This window comes from Vespa crabro, chromosome 3 (genome assembly GCF_910589235.1).
Source record: "Vespa crabro chromosome 3, iyVesCrab1.2, whole genome shotgun sequence".
NCBI classification, from domain to species: Eukaryota; Metazoa; Arthropoda; class Insecta; order Hymenoptera; family Vespidae; genus Vespa; species Vespa crabro.
The window spans coordinates 1711598-1721597 of NC_060957.1; positions in this window are offsets into that span (position 1 = coordinate 1711598).

Consider the following 10000-nt stretch of genomic DNA (forward strand, 5'->3'; position numbering starts at 1 on the left):
GAAAATTATGATCCTTAAGTCGGTCCCTTTTATTCTAAACCGAACGAACACTGGGGATATTGTATTCGCTTAGAAGGAAGAAAAAAAAAAGAAAGAAAAGAAAAAAGAAAATAGATAGACAGATAGAGATAGAAAAAGAAGAGAGGGAGGGAACTACTGTATCACGACCACTTGTTTTCTTTCTTTCGTCGAACCTTTTTGTCTTCCTAGATCTCTATAACTCATCTATCCGCGTTTAGTGACGGTTTTCGATTTTTATCAGTTGCTTCGAGGAAAGCCCGAAGATCATCGCGTCTCGATACGATACCGAGACGACGTTTATAAACGTTGTACGCTCGATTAGAATGATTTACCGTTTCGTGAGTTAGGGTAAAAGGAGAGCCAGTATGGGCTTCAACTAGGAGTAGTAACTCGGTGCCCATTAAAGTAGTTTATTATCGTTCTCCCTTAGTGTCAACTAAGCATTCTTTATCGTCACCAAAAAGTAACTATGTCTTGATATGTTTATCCCGTCTTTATCATCGTGGGATACTTCCTCTAAAACTTATTTTTATGTGATTATTTAAAAAAAAAAAAAAAAAAAAAAAAAGAAAAAATAAAACAAAATAAAAGAAGAAGAAAAAACGCACACACAAAAATATGAAATTAATGTACTATGTATAGATAATAGAAAGAGACAAATGATAGATAGAAAGAGAGATAGCTATGCTTTTCCTTTTTCTCTCCATGATCGGTTTTCTTTTTGAGAAAAATTCCATAGCCGATTAAATCGAACTCATTCCCGCGAATCAGCACACGAGGAAATATCCGGAACGCGACATAGGAATTTTATTTTCCTCCGGGAGAGATTTACTGCGTTACGCTGTGGTTATATGGGAAAACTATTTCTCTCTCTCTCTCTCTCTCTCTCTCTCTCTCTCTTTCTCTTTCTATTTCTCTCTGTTCGTTCCTTTCCTCGTCTTGATCTCAATGTCCGGCTGCGTAAACTTGTCAGGGTCGAAGTGATCGACTCCCCTCTCCTTTATCTTTCTCTCTTTTCCTTATTATACGAGACGCAACCCTCGGACACGGTTCATAAACGTTTTAAACAAAATTCAGGAAAATCTGAATTTTGTCGAGGGCCGTGAGAGAAAAACGGAAAGAGATACGGAAGGAAATAGGAAGAAGAGTGGGGAATAGGGTTTGTAAAATAAACGACGAATTGCCTGTCTCGATGTTGTCTCTCTCTCTCTCTCTCTCTCTCTCTCTCTCTCTCTTTTAAGGATTAGGACTTTGATTCCGTGGTAGATCGACCGCATGTGGTCAGCTACCTTATAGGATTCATTCGTTCGTGCATTATGCTCGCATTTGCACATGTGGGAAAAGCCGTCGGAGCGACTAGAAGAAATCCGTTCATTGTTCGATGCGAACAGATGTTTCCAATTGTGGTCAGCAAGGGTTTTATTTATTTTTTTTTTTTAGTTTTTTATTTTTATTTATTTATTTTTTTTTTTTTTTTCTTTTTTTATTTCGAGATTCCTTCGAAGTCTCTCCTTGGCTCGTTAATTCGACTCGCTGATACTTCTTCAATCACCTACGAAAAGATTCAATTCAATTCTTTGGAATATTTTTATTATCAATCGAACTCGGGATTATTTATTATAGAAAATAAGATATCGATTAATGATATGATCAAAATAATGATATATAGTTTTCTTCTTTTTTCTTTTTTTTTTTTTTTTCTTTTCCCTTTACAATAAAATACATTATATAACTTTATACGTGATTTGACGTAATACCGTGCTATCGTATACGAAGCTATTAATATTATAGAAAATTTTTTTTTTTTGAGAAAAAGCAAACCATTTTAATGATCATCGATGCGTTTCAATGATCGTTCGTTTCCAGGCTCATACATTTACATGTTCATAATGATACTCTATAAGATTTAAAAATTGAATATTGAACATTCACACATGACGAACTTTATCATTAATTTTATCATTAATTTTATACAATATCGTTATAAGCGATGTAAGCAATATAAATTTTTTTTTATTTGTTTTTATGAAGTATAACGTCAGACTTATTTGTCCTGTTTCATTATGATTATGTAATATCATTCGTTAAGCGTAAAAATCGTTTAATCATCGAACGTTCGTTCATATTTATTATTAAAAATATTTAACTTCTACGCATTCAATAATTTTAAGATATACGAAAAGAAAAAAATTATTTTCACGTGAATATTTCAATTCCTCGATGAAACTTCGTATCTTCTCTCTCTCTCTCTCTCTCTCTCTCTATTCTTTTTTTTTCTTTTTTTTTTTCGCTCATAATATCAAGACAGGAGAAAGCATCAAAGTTTCCGAGGAGTATCGGCACTTAGTATACCGGTCAAGGGTCGATAGGTAACTATAGGATACTAGTTAGCACCCTGCTGTGGTCTGTCTGTAGTGGGTGTGTTGTGACATCGAGACCGGAACAAACAAACACCGTGTCCATTCTACGTCGACCCAAGAAGAACCCAATACGTTCGATGACCACGAATAGTTCTATGCCCTTACAACCACCTTCTCACATTCCCCCCCTCTCTCTCTCTCTCTCTCTCTCTCTCTCTCTCTATCTATCTATCTATTTATCTCTCTCACTCTCTTTCTTTATTTCTTACCGTCATTCGCTCACGCGCACGACAATGGAGTACCACCCTCAAGTGAAATTTGAGGACGACATTAAATAGGAAACTATACGGTCCCATGATGGACCCGATATTTCGTTTTTCCTTTTTTCTTTCTTTCTTTTTTTCCTTCTTTTCTTTTTTTCTTTTCCTTTTCGTCTATCCAACATCACCCCACGCCACGTTCCCTTCCACGACATTAATTTCGAGAGAGGATTCGTTTTGCAGGACCAACCAACCAACCAACCAACGAATCCAACGAATCCAACCAACTTCGTTCCTTTACGTATGTTTCAAGAATGAACGCGATATAACTCATAGAAGAGAAGGAGAATCAAAGAGGGTGGAATTCGAATAGGAATTCATTGCTGTTGTTCTTCCTTATTCTTCTTTTTCTTATTATTCTTCTAGATTTTCGAAGTTGAAACTATTCCGGAGGAGTAAATATTTCCATGAAAGAACGATTGCATAAGGCGGACATATAACGTTTTATATATATATATATATATATATATATATATATATATATATGTATTTATACGTATGTAAGTACATAAAAATCGTATCGAGTTTATTGCGAGCAAGAATCGTCTCGCATGAGCAATTTATCGCTTTAATTATAACGCCTATCGTCGTACCAGTCGCTTGTGTGGCGCTTGTTGACGCTCACTCGTCTCGTTTTATTTTTATTCTCTCTGACTGCTTTGCTTTTCTCTCTCCTTCTCTCTCTCTCTCTCTCTCTCTGTCTCTCTCTCTCTCTTTCTCTTTCTGTCTTTATCTATCTCTTTATCTCTCTCTTTCTCTTTTTCGGTCACGCGTCATCCTATCAAACGGAGACTTTCGTAAGCAAAGTGTTTTTTTAAGCAAGGCTAATCGATCGGAAATACGTCGATGATTTCATCATGAACTATTGATTTGTTCGTATTAGTGATCTGTTACGTTTTATATTTTGCGAATGAAGAATTAATAAAAAAAAGAAAGAAGAAAAAAAAAGAAATAAGATAAATATAATAATGATAATAAATGAAGTAGGTGTTTTGTGTAAAGTAACGAAAAAGAAGTAAAAGAGAGAGAGAGAGAGAGAGGGGGGGTGGGAGGAAGAGGAAGACAGAGAAAGAGGAAAGAAATTTATCGAAAATAAAATATAATAAAATAAAAATTTTATTATTTATTCTAATCCAAAATATAATTACGTAAGAATGATATAACGTAAGTAATTACAATACAGTGAAACTATAAAAGAAAAAAACAACAAAACTAAAATGATGAATTAAAAATAATATTAATAATAAATAGAATAAATTATATATATAATATTATATTATATAATATTAATCATATATAATATATATATATATATATATACAAATTATATATAATATATTAACAATATAATTATATCTAAACATATAATTATATTGTTAAAGGATTAGAATGAAAGTATAGTATATAATAGAGTGGGAAAGAAGAGAAGAGAAACAATAGGCACAAAGTATGATATCTGATGCATGAATAATTAGTATAATTTTTTAATTATACATTCTACGTACAATTATGTATATAAAAAAAAAGTTTCATAGCAAAGATGTTTTTAGAATGCAAAGATCAATTTATATTTCCTAATCTTTTTTTTTTTTCTTTCCTGTAAACAGAATGTCATATTTCATATATCAAGATTGGAAAAAAATAAAATTTCAAGTAAAAATATTATTGACTTTTATTGATCATAAATCTAATAGTCAACGAAATATTTCGCTTAGTTTTTCAAACATTTACTTCGATTAAATTCAAATTGAAAATTGAATATCAAATTGAGAATTGAATGTCAAATAGAGGATTGAATATTTATTCATTTTCACATAAAATGATTTTTCATATAACGCATAATATAGAAATAATACAACGTATGAATGTAATAAATATCTCATCAAGTATGTTCCTACAATTATAAAAGTATATAGTTCGAATAATAAATTTCGAATAATAAAAAAGTGATTATCAATTATTTTGTCTTAGATCTATTTAAATGGTAATGATATAGAACATATATAAAAAAAAACATGTAATATATATATATATATATATATATATATATATATATTATATGTACGACTTATATTATACATAAATAATCATTTATAAAAATAAAATATAAATAAGAAAAGTAGATTAATACAATGCAATAAAAATAATAATAATAAAAATAAAAGATATTAGAGAAAGTAAGAGATAGAAAGAGAACGACCGTTCGTGACCTCGGCCCATGACCTATAACGAGGTTTCTAAGGGTTTCACGAACGACCCGTAACGTGAAACACGTTATGCACCTTCTTTCTTTTTTCTTTCTCTCTTTCTCAACGGGGAATCCGCCCGTCGTCTATTATCAAAAACTATTCCTAACATGTAGAAGAGAGAAGACTGGACCTCTTTTTTAGGATCAAGTTTTACCGATGACCAAAATGCGAAATCAAGTTTTAAGAAGTACCAGGGTGATTCATTTGATCACTCATGTCCCATCCTGGAACTTGTTCCTGGGTCCGTTTCAAAACTCGTCGTTTTGAACCTTTCCCGTTGTATTCTTTTTATTAAACATATCCTTCGGTGTTTCCCTCGTCCTCGCGAACTGGACAAACTGACCGGAATCATCAAAGAAGGTACTACTGAACGTATATATGTATATACATATGTTTGGCCGTTACCGGACAGTAAGATGACCGGTCCGACTACTCTACGTAATTTTCCTACGAAGAACCCTACGACACAATTTTTCTCTCTTCCTTATTTCCTTACTGAACGATTTTCTTTCTCACAGAGAGACATCAAAAGTATCTGATATCGAAACTTATTTTACGAACCTTTAAAAATTAAAATTTATGTTTACATATACGTATTATTAACTTTGTTTATGATAAGGTTAGAAGAAATTATTTATATTTCTTTAAAATTATAATTTATATATTAAAATTCATTCGCAGGATAAAAGAAAATTATTAAAAAAAAGAAACATTTCATATATATACATTCATATATATATATACATATATATGTGTAGGGTGTTCAAAAAAACATTCAATATTTATACAATACATAGAATATACTATATAATAATAACAATAATAATAATAATAATAATAATAATAATAATAATAATAATAATAACATTAATAATAATAACAATACAATAGAATACATTATACTGAGTAAAAAGACCTTAGTAAACATAGGTCGAAAGGTCAACTTTTTCTAAGATATAAACATTTTTTTTTATGTTAACATCATAATTGACTTTTTGACATCTATCATCACATTGATATTTTCGTGTATTTATTGTATAGATATGTCGCGTAAATATTTTCCTTAATATTTATAAATCCTGTTCTGAATGTTTTCATGTAATTTTGCAAAATTACATCGTCAATTAGTCAGTTATCAATAATGTAATTTTGCGACTGACTTTAATTGCACGACGTTTTTACATAGTTTCTCTATCGAAGAATTAAAGAGAGTATTTCATGGACTATTTGAAAATCTTCATCAATATTTTCGTTAATCAAGTACATTTTAATCAAAGATGGATTGGACATGATGGATCAGTTGCGTGTCCTTCTTCGATTTTCCAATTTCAATTTCATTTGGATATCTTTCTATCGGAATATATAAAAAGGAAAATGTATTCTTTGCCGATAAATAACTTACAAGAAGATTACGAAATCGTATCTGCAATGCTTGTGAAATCATTAAACAGAGATGTGGAATTTCCGAGAGGGTTCGTGACTCTTTTAAAGGAAGATGTCAAGCGTGGAAATGAAAGAAGAATATGTAGAACTTCTTCCGTAAATCGAATAGCCATTAATAAATTAATCATAATAATAACATACAAAAATGTTTATATCTTAGATACGATTGACCTTTTGACTTATGTTTACTAAGACTTTTTTTACTCAATATAATGCATTCTATGTATCGTATATAAATATTGAATATTTTTTTTTTTCAGCACTTTGAATAAAAAACAAATACATATTTATACAATTTACATATATATATATATATATATATATATATATATATATGTAAATTCCTTTAATAATTACTTTTTATTTTTATATATTACATTATAATAAATATATATATATATATATATATATATATAATAAAATTTATTAATATATACAAATAATAATAATTTATTAATAAATATATTTTATAACTTAAATATATACATTAATTAATTAACTATTTATATATTATATTTATGTTATTATTAAATTCTTATTTATAAATATTTCTGTTTTTTTTTTTTATTTAATAAATATCTTTTTTTTAAATAATTTCTCTTACTTTTAAATTACTCTTGATATTAATTAAACTAGATTATAAAATAATTAAATATTCTAAAATTTTAATTTTAAATAAATATTAGTTATTTATCAGTCATAATTTATAATGTAACTACCCAATCACACCATTAGTTATAATAAGAATAATTATAAAAATCTATCCACATATTATAATATATGACATATCTTAAATTATTTATTTATTATAATAATAATTATTTTTACTTTATTTAAATTCTTACTTAATATTCGATTATATAATATAATATGTGACATATAATAAATAAATAATTTATTAGAAGAATAATTACTTTGTTTAAATACTTATATTTTATTATATTATTATATTTAATTTAGGGTATATATATATGTGTATAAATTCATTTCAATGTATCTGTACAAGATGTTAATCTTCAACAAATATCAAATGCAAATATGAAGGATAATGTAATGTAATTTCTATATTTTTTTAATATTACATTTAAAATTAATTTCAATGAATCGATCCAAGTTCTTTTCTTTTCTTTTGTTTTTGTTTTTTTCTTTTTTTTAAACTTAATTTGAATATTTTTTTTCTCGCTTTATTTTAATATCAGCAATTATTAAATCGTGATTATAAACGGATGTATCATTAAATTTAAACGGAAGTATCAGCAGGTAGCCAAAAATGCACCTTGCTAGTCACGTGGGTGGACAAGTGTCGGCTGGTCGAGTGGGAACGAACAAAAGGAAGGGAGAAGCTTTAGTTGAGAACACGGATGGTCCACGTCGTTTGTCGATGGTCGTTCGTCTCGTTTTCGTCGATGGATGGTGGGTGGTAGACTCCTCTATGGAAAATGGCTTTCCTTAAAATCGTGCCGGAACGATCTCACGCCAAGTGCCACTTTACCAAGGACCACGTGTGTGTCTCATATTTCGAGCTCTTTCTCCCTCATCCCTCTTACTCCCCCTCCCCATTTCTCTCTCTCTCTCTCTCTCTCTCTCTCTCTCTCTCTCTTTCTTCCTTTCTTTTCGACCATACTGAAAGTATTCCCGTGAAAAACGTCTAGCCCCTACAAAATGTTTCGTTTCATTTCATTTATTCTTCACATATTTCATTTTCGACGGCGGATTTTTTTTAAAAGATCAAAATGAATTATCGAAGTACGAAAAAATAATAATATATATTTTTCTAATCAACGATGTCAAGTTCGATGGGTATTGGCATTTGGTCATGTATAAAATAATATTTTTTTTTTTAAATTGAGGTAACAATTAATTAATAAATGTATTATTGGAGGATATTCACGAGGAACATTAGGATAGAGGAAAGGAAAAAGGAAGAGAAGGAAAAGGAGGGTTCCTTCTTCCTTCGGATTGGTTTTCTCACAGTTCGGTCCGCAGTTCGGTCCCGTAGCCGAAAACCGGACATCTGGACACGGGACAGCTGCGCAACCGCAGGGTCCTCGTACGGTACAGGGAGGGTTCCATGGGGGTGACCGGTCGACGTCGGTCATCGCTTTTCCTTACCATCACGTTCTACCATATATATATATATATATATATATATATATATATATATATATATATATATATATATATATATTTATATATAGATATGCCGCGATAATCTGTTCATCCTATATATATCTCTGTCTGTATACCCTACCAATGAAATCTTGAAAAGATTCCAAGACTATTTCGCTAGTTCTCTTATAAATGAAAATAATAAACTATATATATATATATAATATAAAATAATAAACTATATATATATATATATATATATATATATATATATACATAGTTTATTATTTATATATATATATCAAGACTAGATATTGAGCATCGTGAGAAAGAACGTTAAACGAATTTAATTAATATGATTTATCGAATTTTGAACGAATTCTTTTTCCTTTTTTTCTTTTTCTTTTTACAGTTTCCTTCAATTATTATTACATCAATATATTTATAGAGGCCATTTGTCAAATCGATCTTATAAATAAATCGTAATATATCGCGTTTAATAACTTTCATCAAATTTCATGAAAATCATCTTAAAGAATTTATTCTCGTATATATTTTATATTGATTAGATAATCTTTGATAATATTATCTTAAAAACGTATGAAAATAAAATTGAAAATACAGTATATAATGACAGACAACTTATTAATATACACATATATATATATTTATATATAGATATTTTTTATATCTATATTATAAATATTTAGATAGTTTATATATTTTATATTCATTAGATGAACATTGATAATATTATCTTAGAAACGTATGAAAATAAAATTGAAAATAGAGTATATAATGACAGACAACATAATTAATAGGATTTAAAAAAATTTTCTTTTAGTTTGAATTATGATCGTCGATTATGAGGAACTTTCGGGATATAGAATATCACGTAAAGGGAATAATCTCATTCGAAATTCGTAGGTAGAATAATAGAAATAGGAAAATCGTATTTGATCCGTGAGAAAGGAAATATCAAACGGAATAGAACGTAATTGATCGTCAACTTATTATCGTTTCTATTCTTCTCAATTATGTCGAAACTAAAGCGTTCGTTGCTTTCAGGATTTTCCTTGATGACGTATTCAGATTAATTATCGCTTTATCTTTCGCAAAAGATGAGTACAATGTATATATATATATATATATATATATATATATATATATATATTTTATATATGTATATATATATATGTATATATCTTTTTTCTTCTCAAGGATCTTTCGTGTATCTACTTCTTCTTCCGGGTAAATTAAAAGAATAAAATAATCGAAAACGCTTATCGTACGTACATATATACGTATGTAAGTATTTACGTACGATGCCATAAGCTTTCGCTATAGTCTTTTGAATCTTGCGGAAGGCTTGCACCGGTGTGGTTGTAAATACCTCGTAAAACATCGCTTCGTCGTTAAAACGTACGCGCGATCAAATTAAATCTTTAATGACAGACTTGTGCGAATGGTACGAAGTTGTTGCGATATGATGTAGTTA